Genomic DNA, 12,308 nt, shown 5'->3' on the forward strand with positions numbered 1-12,308 from the left:
TGATCCTTAAGAAGAGGCACACTGAAGCAGAGCCATGTTCTGAGGCAACCTCTGATCCCAAGGTGCCTTCAGAAGCAGCTGAGAGGCAGTAATAGTACAGTATACTATTTTCTTTATTATTCCTTATATCATAGTTAAAATATTAGAAGTTATTATATCATAGTTAAAATGTGATATTAAAAGTTATTATATCAAAGTTAAAATGACGGCTTAGTTTCTTTCTTGAAAAAAAAACCTCTCAGATAACCGGCATATTTGATTATCCAGCGCCCTGCATTCCCCATGGATGCCAGTTAACAGAGCTTTTACTGTACCATTGTCTTGAAAAAAGACAATGGTATTATATGAGAAAGGAGAACAAATTGTTTCCTAGCTTTTAAGAACTAGGGAATAATTACAGTAATTATCCAGAACCTGTTGGCAAATGTGGACTTTAATTGGTGGCCATTGCAGCAGAAATTGGAAGTTCAGTAATTATGCATAACTATAATATGAAATATCTTATTCAAAATTGAAATTTTAAAACATTTTTTACTACTTATTCATTCCAAACTAACTAGCCTCTATCTACAGAACTTTAGATGTTCTGAATTCTGCTTATGAACCTCTCTTAAGGGGATAAATAATTTGAAATGTTAAACTCTAACTTCTTTAGAAAGTGAAAGTATCTAGTGGCATCAGGCCTTGTTAAATCTAACATTCTTGATTATTTTTCTGCATGGATTCATAAATATGAAATATCAAATAATGAACAATGAAATATAAAATATACATAATTTATGTTTATATAAGAAAAAATTAATGCTCAGCTTCATAAAAAAAATATAACTTCTGAAGTGTCTTATCATTACTAATGTATCAAGTAGTCATTTTCTAGCATGCCAGTGAGTTAATTTTCTATACTCTGGGTACATTTATATTTCCTTTTGAATCCCACGGTACTGGCATCATTAAGCCAATACCTTTATCCTGGCAGATACAGAATTTCTCAATACCATTTCATGAAGCACTGCTAGTTTACTAAAAAGACTATCTGCTGTGGCTCTAAATGACCGATGAAGAATGGCAAGTATATGTGCGGAATGGAGGGCAGGGTGTGTTTGGGGGGGTTTGTCTGTCTGTGGTGATTCTGTATTTGTTCTCCTTCCACAAAAAAGGAAAAGATGTATTGCTTACATATATCTGATATGTATGTAAAAACACATCTGATAAAAACAACATCCTCAATATCACTCCAAATAAACTGCAAAATTCTTGATTCAGCAACACTATTTCTTGCAGGCGTGGAACCTTTGACATGCAGTTGGTAGCAAAGTCACTCTGTCAAAGGAAAAGAATAAGCATCATTCAGAGGCTTATTACTCAGATCATGCCAGAGGAAAAGAATAGCACCAAAGATAGCTATCCCTCTGGATGATCTCACCCTTACAGTTCCAAATATTCAACAGCAGTGCACCTCTGCCTTCTGGAATAGGAAGTAGATGATAGGCCTGTGCAAACAGGGAAGTATTCAGTTTGGATTTGGCCAATTTGGAGGATAGTGATTCAATTTGGTGATTCAAACCACTGTCCCCATTCGATTCAGCTGAATCAGCTTTGAAAGATTCAGCGCTGATTCGAGAGATTTGGTGATACAGATCAGCCAGGGAGAGGCAGGCACAGCTGGGTGGCTGGAGGTTCTCTTGCCACTCCTCCAGTGGTTCTTGCCTCTCCCCCAGGTTGGGGGAGCCACAGGAGAAGCCCCCGTGGCTGTCCTGCCCTCCCTGGCCCTAGCCTCCTGGCACTTAAAAAAAAAAAAAAGCTCCACACTCACCGGCCACAGCAGCAGCAATCAGGGCCTCTGAGGACTCATGGCAGAGCCCCCCCTGTGCAGCACAGGGCAGTGGGGATTGCCACCCCCCCGCCACACCTAGTACCCATGTGGCAGCTGGCTCATGGCATGGATGCAGTGCAGCTTGGCAGGGTACTGTGCGGTGCCTGGGAGCTGGGTCTGCTGGGGCTGAGCACTGACAGGCTCCAGGTGATTGCTGCAACCAGTGATTGCAGGGCTTTTTAAAATTTTTTTTAAGTGCTGAGAGTCTGGGGCCGGGCAGGGCAGTGCTTCCTCCATGGCTCCCCCCACCCAGAAAGAAGCAGGCACAGATGGAGGAGCTGTGGGAGAACCTGCAGCCACCTGTCTGTGCCTGCCTCTCCCCAGGTGGTCTAAATCTGAATCTTTTCTGAATTGATTCAGATGCTTCAAATCAATTCAGAGCTTTTAATCGCTTTCCTGATTAGATTTGGATTCCGAGATTCGGGCCCTGATTTGGGCCAAATCTCATCTGAATCAAATTGGTGACTGAAACTTTGCAGAGCCCTAGTAGGTGATATTACTCTTATTGCCAGTGTCACGGAGTGGGGCCTAGGAGCGGCCGTGATCCCGCTAGCGCCCCTTACCGTGCCAAGTAGGCGATCCAGCACTCTCTATTCTTGCCCGCCACGTCTTGTTGGTTTATAGTTTTATATAGCAGGCTGCCTTTAGTCCACCTGGACACGGTGCTATATCTAACCGGGCTCCTACTCTCTATGGGGTGACCTGGTGCACGCCCCCAGCCTTATGGGCTATGCGTGCCTCCTACCTCCCCTTTAGCACGCCCCAAGCCTCGCAGCTCTTCCGGATGTTATCTGGTCCTTTTCCTTTCTGCGCCCTGCCAGGCGCCCTTGGGCTTGTCACGCAACCAGTGCCTCTCTCTAGTGCCCCTGGGCTTGTCACACAACCAGCGCCCCTTCTCTAGCGCCCCTGGGCTTGTCACGCAACCAGCACCCCTCTAGTCGGTAGCCCTCTCGGACTTACGAACAATACTCTTTCCAGTAGGGCTCAGGCGGCCTGAGCCTTACCTGTCCCTTGTGACCCTTCGGGGTCCCCCAACCACTGTAGAGTCCTCTGGGACTCTGTCCAGTCTGCCCTCTAGTTGTTAGCCCTCTCGGGCTTACTAACAATACTCTCTCCAGTTGGGCTCAGGCGGCCTGAGCCTCGCCTGGCCCCTATGACCCTTCGGGGTCGCCCACCACTGTAGAGCCCTCTGGGACTCTGTCCAGTCTGCACCCCAACTGGGGTTTCTATCAATCCTATGTGTGCCCCTTCCTGGGGCTTCTTTCCAGTATGCGCCCTCGCCTGGGGCATCTCAATGGGGTTGATCCCCGTCAGGGCTTCACCCATACAGGCAGCACCCCACTGGGCCTGCCTCCATGCTTTGGCAGCATGCCACTGGGTCTGCCTCCATGCTTTCTATGGTCGGGGCTCAGGTGGCCGTAGCCGTGCCTGGCCCCCTGACCCACCGTTAGGGTCTTCTGCCCTACTTGGGCTTTTCCATCTCTTGCCCACACAGGGCTGGGGTCAACACCCTCCCAGTAGAGCGCCGCACCGGCGCCCATGAGCTGTGCCTCCCTGGCACTGGACTGTGCCCCTACAGGCACCAGGAACCCCCAGGCCACTGGGGAGCTCCCATGAGGCCTCCTCGCACCCCTACAGCCTCACCCGGTCCTCCAGTCTAACAATCACAAACCAGAACCGTAACGCCATGAGCCAACCGGCTATAACAGAAAATAAGCCTCCTGGCTATAACGTATGATCTAGGTCCACCTGGCTCTCTTGCAAGGCCTCCCAGTCAAGGTCCCCTTCGCCCCGTACCATGTTACAACAGCTCGGGCGAACAGGCCGCTCTACTCTGCTAAGCTAGGCTCGGCTCTGCTGCAGGGTTCCTGCTCCTCAGGCTGCCGGAAGGGAACTGCCAGTTAGGCAGAGGCCTGGCCTGCTTATAAAGGCCAGGCCCTGCCCCCTTTTTGGTCACCTGACCTGTGCAGTTGCCCCAGCAACCGGCACCTGAGCTTCCCTTATTCGTTCTCAGGCACAGGGCACCTGAATGACCCTGTGACAGCCAGATTTTTGGATGTAGTAATAGTGCTTTCATTACTTGCTTTTATCTCATCATCTTTTATAATGTGAGAGAGAGTAAAATGAGGTGGAAGAAGGGGGAAGATTCTGCAAGAAAGAAGATATTCTCCGATATGCAAACACAAATAAATGGCTTTGACCAGCTTATACAAACCAGCTTTTAGTCTTTCAAAACTTTCCTTCATCAGAGCCCGAACTAAGCCAATCTGAATTTTTGAGCCATGTCTCTTTGTGAACCCTGAACCCCACAATTAACTAGTATTTCAAAAAGTCATGTTTTTACAAATGTACTAGGTTCTCTATTTAATTCCTCCAATCAATCAGAGCTTCTGTCTTGAAGGAATTAGTAGCAAGGTGGCCTCATAAATTCGGACAAGGTTCAGGACTACCTGACCCAAACTGCCTTTGCCATTTTCCCACATATTACTAAATGAAGCATATATTTTCTGAGACTAAAAAATATCTGATGTGTCTGTTACATACTTTTTTTTTATACCTTAATATTTTGTTGAGAATTAGCTGACTTTGATTTCTCTTGGGGACTTTATATGCCTCCTAGCAACTATCTGTATTAGAGTAGAGCAAAAGTCCAAGTGTAGGCAGAATAAGAACTTAGCAAAATGGAAATGCATAATGAATTTACATATCTAAGGACCATTATAGTTTCTGGCCTGGGACCTATTTGAATTACTCTTTGGAGCTTAGGTGACTAAACTCTGCCCAAGGAACTAATTTGAATCTGGTTCTGGGTTCAAAACCTTGAGTCTCGCCTAGGAATGGGTTTTGCATCCAGTGAGGATTACAGACAATTTGAATACTCTGCTCAGTTTGATGCACTATTTAATAATTGTGAAGCCAGAATCTAATTTAACTTCATATTTCTAAAGTAAACTGAAAATTTAACCTAAAATTTAAATGCTTTCCACTTCTGCCTCAGATGCCTTATATCACCTGCAAACTTGGAGCTTTTGTTGTGTACTCTCATTTCTAGGTAACTGCTGAAAATACTGAATAAATCCAAGCCCAATACAGATCCCACTTTTGACATTTCAAAGTGGCCATTCAAGCCTATTCTTTGCTTCCTGTCTTTTAACCAGCTCTCAGTGCACAAAAGAAACTTCCTTCTAATCCTATGGCAGCTCAGTTTAAAAAAAAAAAGAAACCTTTGGTGTGGGACCTTGTCAAAAGCTTTTTGAAAATCCAAAGATATTATGCCAACTGGATCTACCTTATCCATATGCTCATTAATGCCTTCAAAGAACTTCAGCAGGTTGGTAAAATAGGATTTTCGTTTACAAAAACCATACCGACTCTTCCCTACTATATTGTGTTGTCCACGTGACTGCTGATTTTATTTTTTCTTATGATAGATTCTACCAATTTACCAGGGATGGTAGTGTGTCTCACAGATATTTAGTCACCAGGATCACCTCTGGAGCCCATTTTTGAAGAAGAAGTCTACTGGAACAGAGGCCATTTGTAAAAATAGGCTACAAGCTATTGCCAACAGTTGTTCACTTTCACCTTTGAGTTTTTCAACTCTCAAGTGAATATCATCTAATCGAGGGAACCTCTTAGTATTTAATTTATCACTTTGATCTAAAACTTCTCCTACTGTCACTTCAATGTGATCTGACCCTTGAGACCTATCTACCTGGAAGGAATGATCTGATATGAGAATTCCCCCTATATCTTCTTCAGTAAAACTGATGCAGATTTATTTAGCTTCTCTACCATGGCCATGTCATCCCTGATTGCATCTTTTACATCTTACTTATCTAATGGTCCTGCCAATTCCCTTGCTAGCTTCCTGCTTTGGTATAATTAAAACATTTTTATTATTAACTTTAGAATCTTTTCCCCCCACCCCAAGAAGCTCCCTGATTTTTTTTCTTGGCTTGCTTTATTTTGCTTTTAAATTTGACCTGCCAGAGTTTACAAGCTTTCCTGGTTTTCCTCATTTGGGAACATATTCCATATTTTGAAGGATGCCTTTTTGCCTTGGATGGCCTGCTTAATTCTGCTTTTAAACCACACTGGACTGCATGGTACCCTTTTTCATTTGTGGCATACACATTTCCTGAACCTCTAATATAGTATTTTTAAACAGCTTCCAATCTGCATTCAGGCCTTTTACACTGTTTACTGTTCCTATTAAATTATTTCTAACTAACTTCCTCATTTTTACATAATTTCCATTTTTAAATTACACAAGTACTTAAATTATATATTGGTGTAGTGGGTTTTTTGCTTCCCCCCTCTCACTAGGATGTCAAATTAGACGTTTATAGTTACTGTGGTGGATACCATCATCAAATCCATCTGCCAACACCCTGAAAAGGGAGACTTCACCAACCCTATCATTCTAAAGAAGTCTGGCATACCATTAAGGAAAGCAACAACAACCAGGCTACTGGAGCAGATGGCATACAGCTGAAATATACAGGTTGGTGGCAAGGAACTGTTATTGACACTCTACAAATTTATTCTATACACTTGGAATAATGAAGAGATCCCTAGGGACCTGATGAATGTCGACATCATGACTACCTTAAAGCAAGGAGATAGGTCTGTGTGTAGGAACTATTGCGGTATTACCCTGCTTTCCACAGAAGGGAAAATCCTTGCCTGAATCCTTCTGAACTGTGTTCTGCTTCTTTCTGAAGAAGTCCTGTCAGAATCTCAGTATGGTTTCAGACCATCTCACAGGGCAACTGACATGATCTTTATTGCCTTCCAGGTCCAGTAAAAGTGTTGGGAACAAAATCAGGACCAGTATATGGCCTTAATTGTCTTAAGCCTTTGCTTCCATTAGCTGCAAAGCCTTGTCAAAAGTACTGGCCAGATATGGATATCCGGAAAAGTACATCAAGTTCCTGATGCTTTTTCATGGCCAGATGACTATAATCATTCTATGTAGCAGATCAGAGACAGACCTATTTGTCATCTAAACTGAGGTCAAGCAAGGATATGTCATTGCCCCAACTCAGTTTTCCAGTTTTTTGACAGTCAGCCCGGTCTCATTAAGGAACACCTTCCTTCCAGAATTGACAAAGAACACCAAGCAGACAGAGCTTTTCAATCTGGGATGTTTTTGGTCAAAGGCCAAATTATTCAAAACAACCATCTTTGACATTCAATATGCCTATGACTGCAGCATCCTTGTGCACACTGAGGAAAACTTCCAGACCATGCTGGATCTTTCAGAAAAGCCTACTGAAATTTGGGCCTCTCCCTCAACATTGAGAAGACTAAATTGTTCTATCAGGCTGCCCCAGACTGTGAATGTTACTACCCTCCCCAAATCACCATTGAAGGAAAGACCTTGGGCATCGTTTAGCTCTCCTCCTATCTTGATAACTACTTCTCTCAGAGAATGAACATTGATAAAGAGAATCCAGCACAGGAACTGGTAAGCAAGTGCCTCCTTTAGGAAATTGTTCTGGCATGTTTTTGTTGATTGCGCTCTCCAGAAAGACACTAAGAGTCTTGCTGCACAGCAATTTTAGGCAGCTTTTGGAGTGCTCAAACTTTTAAATGGCTTAGAGCACTCATTATTCATCTTAAATTTACACCACTCAAGGGCAAGATTATCTGTAATCCACCTACTTTTGCTTCTGTTGTATTAAGGTGTGGCCACTTCCCACAGCTATTCCACCAAAGTTGAAGTATTCCATCATCCCTGGATGTAGTTGCCCCTCCTGAGTCAGGACAAGTGAGGATGCTGAGGTTCAATGGGGCCAGGCACAGCACCTCCTGGGCATGTCAGGCAAAGTGAGAACCACAGTTCTGGAGTGTCCAGCAGCCAAAGTGCCTTCTGCCCCCATGGCCACTCAGAGCAGCTCATTTTGCCTGACAGGAACAGCAAGCCAGTCCTGACCCTAGATCTTGATCCTGCCCCTGATCCACAAGCCTCTAGTGGAAAATCACAGCTGTGCAGATGAATGACAGTCGAGATGGTTTTTCACCTTAAGGGGTTCCACTAAACCGAACAACACCTAGGTTGATTAACATTTGTGCACCTTTCTGTGTAAGGTGTACTAAGGCCCCAAGATCCAGGTCTTCAATGCAGTTATTGTCCACACTTTACTCTATAGATGTAAAACATGGGTGACCTACCATTGTTATCCCAAGATGTGAGATGGAGAGATATCAACAACAATGACTCTGGAAAATCCTCCACATTAAATGGGAAGATTATTGCACAAACACCAGCACCCCTGGTGAAGCCAATGTTACCAGCATTGAGTCAGTGACCCAGAGACCAATTTCAATGGTCTGGACAGTGTGTACAAATGCCCGATTCTTGACTCTCAAAATACATGCTCAGTTCCTTGCTTAGTAATAGCCTGATATCTTTCAGTAGCCAGAGATACACTAGATGGACATATTAAAGGCAAACCTCAAAAACTAGATGCCGACATCAAGAGCTGGGAGGACCTGGCTGCTAACTGACTCCAAAAGTGCTATTGCATGCCAACCTCTTAATTATTCAAATAAGAGTTACTCCTCCCAAAAATCAGCCCCATAAAAGGATGGTGGGGCCTCAACTCTCATTAAGTCTAAGTTTACATCCCACATCTAATTTAATGTAATATAATTAATTAGTAAATAACTGACAGACTCATTTAACAGTTCAACAAGACTACAGGTTTTTCTCACTGTGGTGGAGCACCTTTGGGGTACTCGCCACATGGCAGGGGCTGCAGTAGGCTGGGGCCAAGCCCAGCAGGGAAGGCAGCCAAGTGAAGCCCCCCAGATCTCATTCTCAAGGGGGGAGGTGTGTGGCAGAGCACCTTCAGGGTGCTCACCACTTGAGGGCTCTCACAGGCTCTGAGGGGAGCCTGCTTTGGAGGAGCAGCTGGGGAAAACTTCCCCAGGTACCATTTTAAGGGGGAAGGTGTGTGGCAGGGCACTTTTGGTACCTGCCACTTTAAGACTGGAGTCAAGCAGCCAGCAGGTGCTTGATTGCAGCGGCCATTTTAGAGCTCTTGCCGCTCATGTAAACAGGGCAGTTTACTGCTGGCATCCCAGGCAGCAACATCACCTGGCTGTGAGGCTCCATAAAAACCTGGAGGTAAGGACAGGAGCTGTGTGGGATGGTTAGGAGGCTCCTGGTCCTGGGCATGACCTAAAACTGCACCCTGCCAAGAGTGGGTGGCCTGGTGGGGCTCTCAGTGGTGCAGGAGCCCCCAGGAAATGCCAGGCCAGTTAGCACCCCGGTGAAAGGCAGGTAGGGGCATCTTAGCCCTAGCCCTCACCTTCGGATGGGTTGTGTGACACTGGAGGCAGTTGGGGCCAGGCACAGCTGTGGCCACCTGAGCCCTGTGGGGGTGCAAGACCCTGAAGAAATGTAGTTGGGGCCTGGCATGGCCATGGCCACCTGAGCCCACCAGGGAGGGAAGCCCTATTGCTCCGAGTGAAGGGGACAGTGTAAAGCCCCAAGGGAAGGAGGAAGAAATGAGTAGCCCCAAGTGAGGGGGTAGTGTGGAGGCCTGAGTGAAGGGGGCAGAGATGAGTAACCCTGATTGAAGATCTAGAGTGAGCACAATGACATGCTGCTTCGGGGGGGAGTAAGAGTCCCTTTGAGACCCTGGAACACCAGTTGTGGTGTGAGGTATCCCAGCTCCCACATCCAAGGAGGTGGACCTGAGAGAGAGAGTGGGGCTAGTGAGAGAGGCTGGAGGTAGAGTATCCCTTCGACTGGTCAGTGCTGGAGCCAGGACCAGGAAGATCAAAAGGGCCAGGGGACCACTGTGAGGGATGCCCAGAGCAGAGGACCTGGGGTCCCCCCTAGCCTAGGAGGTGAGGCCAGGGCCTGTGTGGTTGAAGGTCTCACGGAGACCATGCCTGAGAGAGGAGATAACTACAAGACACTCAGCAGCCTGAATGATGGCAGAGTAGGCCACCTGAGTGGAGGGATCAAAGGTGTGTCCTGATAAGAGGATTCTGGAGCCGAGTGTGTGGCTGGCATGACTAACAACTGGATGCCACCTGCAAGGCATGGGCTGCGGTGTAGGGGAGGTTCAGAGCCACAGAAAGTGCCCCCTGGCATCGGGGCATAAAATGGGCAGCCTCCCACCTTAATTAATAACTATTAATTAAGAGCAATGTGTGGCAGATGAGTCAGGTGGGAGGCATGCCCAAAGGCAAGTGGGGAACCTAGCACTGTATCCAGGAGGGGAGCTCCACTTTGCCACACTCACCAAGTGCTGGGGTTAGGTTCCTGTAAGTTCCCGTGGTTGGCAAAACCGTGGTTGGCAAGACAATAGGCTTATGGGGAAAAATAGCAGGTGGCAGGATGATGTGCGGCCATGGAAAACAGTGGTTACTCAAAACGGTATACCATAGTAGCCAACGTGGTATATAAATATTAAGCACGGATACTCAAAACCATGGTTGGCAAAACCGTGGCTGGCCAGAGAAACCTGTATATTATAAAGACAACAGCTATTAATAGACAACAATAAACAACAGAATTTCAGCTATTAAAGGTAGGGAAAATAACAACAAAAGCAAGAAGAGTGAGACAGAGAACAAACTCTTCTCTCTCCCTACTTGCAATGATGTTGCAGGCACTGAATGCTCTCCGGAGTCTCTATCAACTTGCAACAACTACCAGTTCCCAATTCACCAACCCAACACCAGAGTTATTTCTCCCCCGGACCCTCACTCCACGCACAAGCAATAACACATTCACCAACAGAGATATTGGTCCCCCAAACCTCACTCACTCACTCACTCACTCACTCACTCACTCACTCATTCAAACCACATCAACTGTGGGCCCTGGTGTAGTCCCAGGCACACTTGCACCACACAAAAAAACTAACAACTCCTAGCTCATGCCACTCTCACTCATTCACTCTTATCCTGGCTTCAGCTCTGGCTCCTCCCTAGCCTTGAGTGCAAGCCCTTCTGATAGCCTTCGATCTCACCACCTCTGTCAATCATCCTTTGAACCAATTATCCTCACAGAGGTGCTGTCAATCATCAAACAATCATCAGCTATTCCAATCAATTCACTGATCACCTCAGGAAAGCTAGCAGTGACTCACTGGCATTTTCATGCAAAAGCAAGTTACATAACTTTAACCCAACTGGGCAGAAATAAAATTGGGTCATTACCTCATATCTGTTCAAAGGGTCATAGTCTCTGGAACATTCTGACCAACTGAGCATGTGCACTGCTTATGCAAGCTGCCAAACTCTACACAAACTAATTAACTCTGCGTAGAAATGCTAGACAACCAGGGGATGCTCCAACTTGTGGCCTACAGTGCCACAGCCTCAACTAAGTAGCATCTTACTTTGAGGTAATGCATCTCACCCCTGAAGTAGAGAAAAGAAAGCAGAGGAGAGAAAAAACAAAAACCTGCAACTTCCGCAGACTGATCTGTGCCTCAAGGATGAGATTGTTAAGTCAACTCAAACCCCATCAATGAGCCATGGTAAGGATCATCCTTGAATCAAAGGATTGCTGCTGCCTGCTGCTGCCGGTAACTGTTGTGGAGTGGCTCACCTACATGTATCTCTTGAACCAGATCCTATGTGCCACTCAGGATTAAATCTAGAATCACTTCTCTTACTGTGGGTTCCAAGACACGTTGTTCTAGAAAGCAGTCATTTATATAAATCCAGAATTGTTATCTCCACATCTTACCCCAATGAGCTGTTTACCCAGTCTGTATGGGGTTAGTTGAAAGTTCCCGTTATTATTGCCTATCCCATTTTTGCAGTTTTTCTAAACTCAGTAAGCAGTTTGTAACCATTTTCACCCTCCTGATCAGGTACCTGGTAGTACAATCCTACTACTATATTCCTTTTACTCAAATACAGAATTTCTACCCACAGGGATGCTATCTACAGTAGTTTTCCTTTCAGATAAGATTTTTACAGTTACTGAAAATGTTAACTGCCTGTGCACAGTTGCAGAGGGAGCCAGAACTTTCCTGTGATGCTGACGGCTCTCACTACTCCTGAAGTAGAAATCCATAAAGCAACATCTGCTACATCCTGGAAAATCATCTAATAATTCTAATTACAAGATTTGTTGTGTAATGAGGAGAATTCATGCTATTTAAGTGACTTTGAGACAGCACTTTGGTCTTTTATGAAATTATTCATTTAGTTTAGCACTTTTTCCCCAAAACTAAAAGTTGATTTCTGGAGTTTGTCTTTTGGTGTACTAGATTCTTTTCCCCATCTGCAGTTGTAACTCAAGTTAAGTTGGTAATGTAGTACTGACCATTTTTATGATTGTTCAGCTCTTTTCTTTCTTCTTTTTCCCCTGGATTAGATTTTTCCTTTGTCTCCCTCCTCCTGCCTTTCAAAAGTCCTGATAGTCTTCCTAATTGGGGGGGGGGGGCGCACA

This window comes from Gavialis gangeticus, unplaced genomic scaffold, assembly GCF_001723915.1.
Source record: "Gavialis gangeticus isolate Ggan-Ray unplaced genomic scaffold, GavGan_comp1, whole genome shotgun sequence".
Taxonomy (NCBI): domain Eukaryota; kingdom Metazoa; phylum Chordata; order Crocodylia; family Gavialidae; genus Gavialis; species Gavialis gangeticus.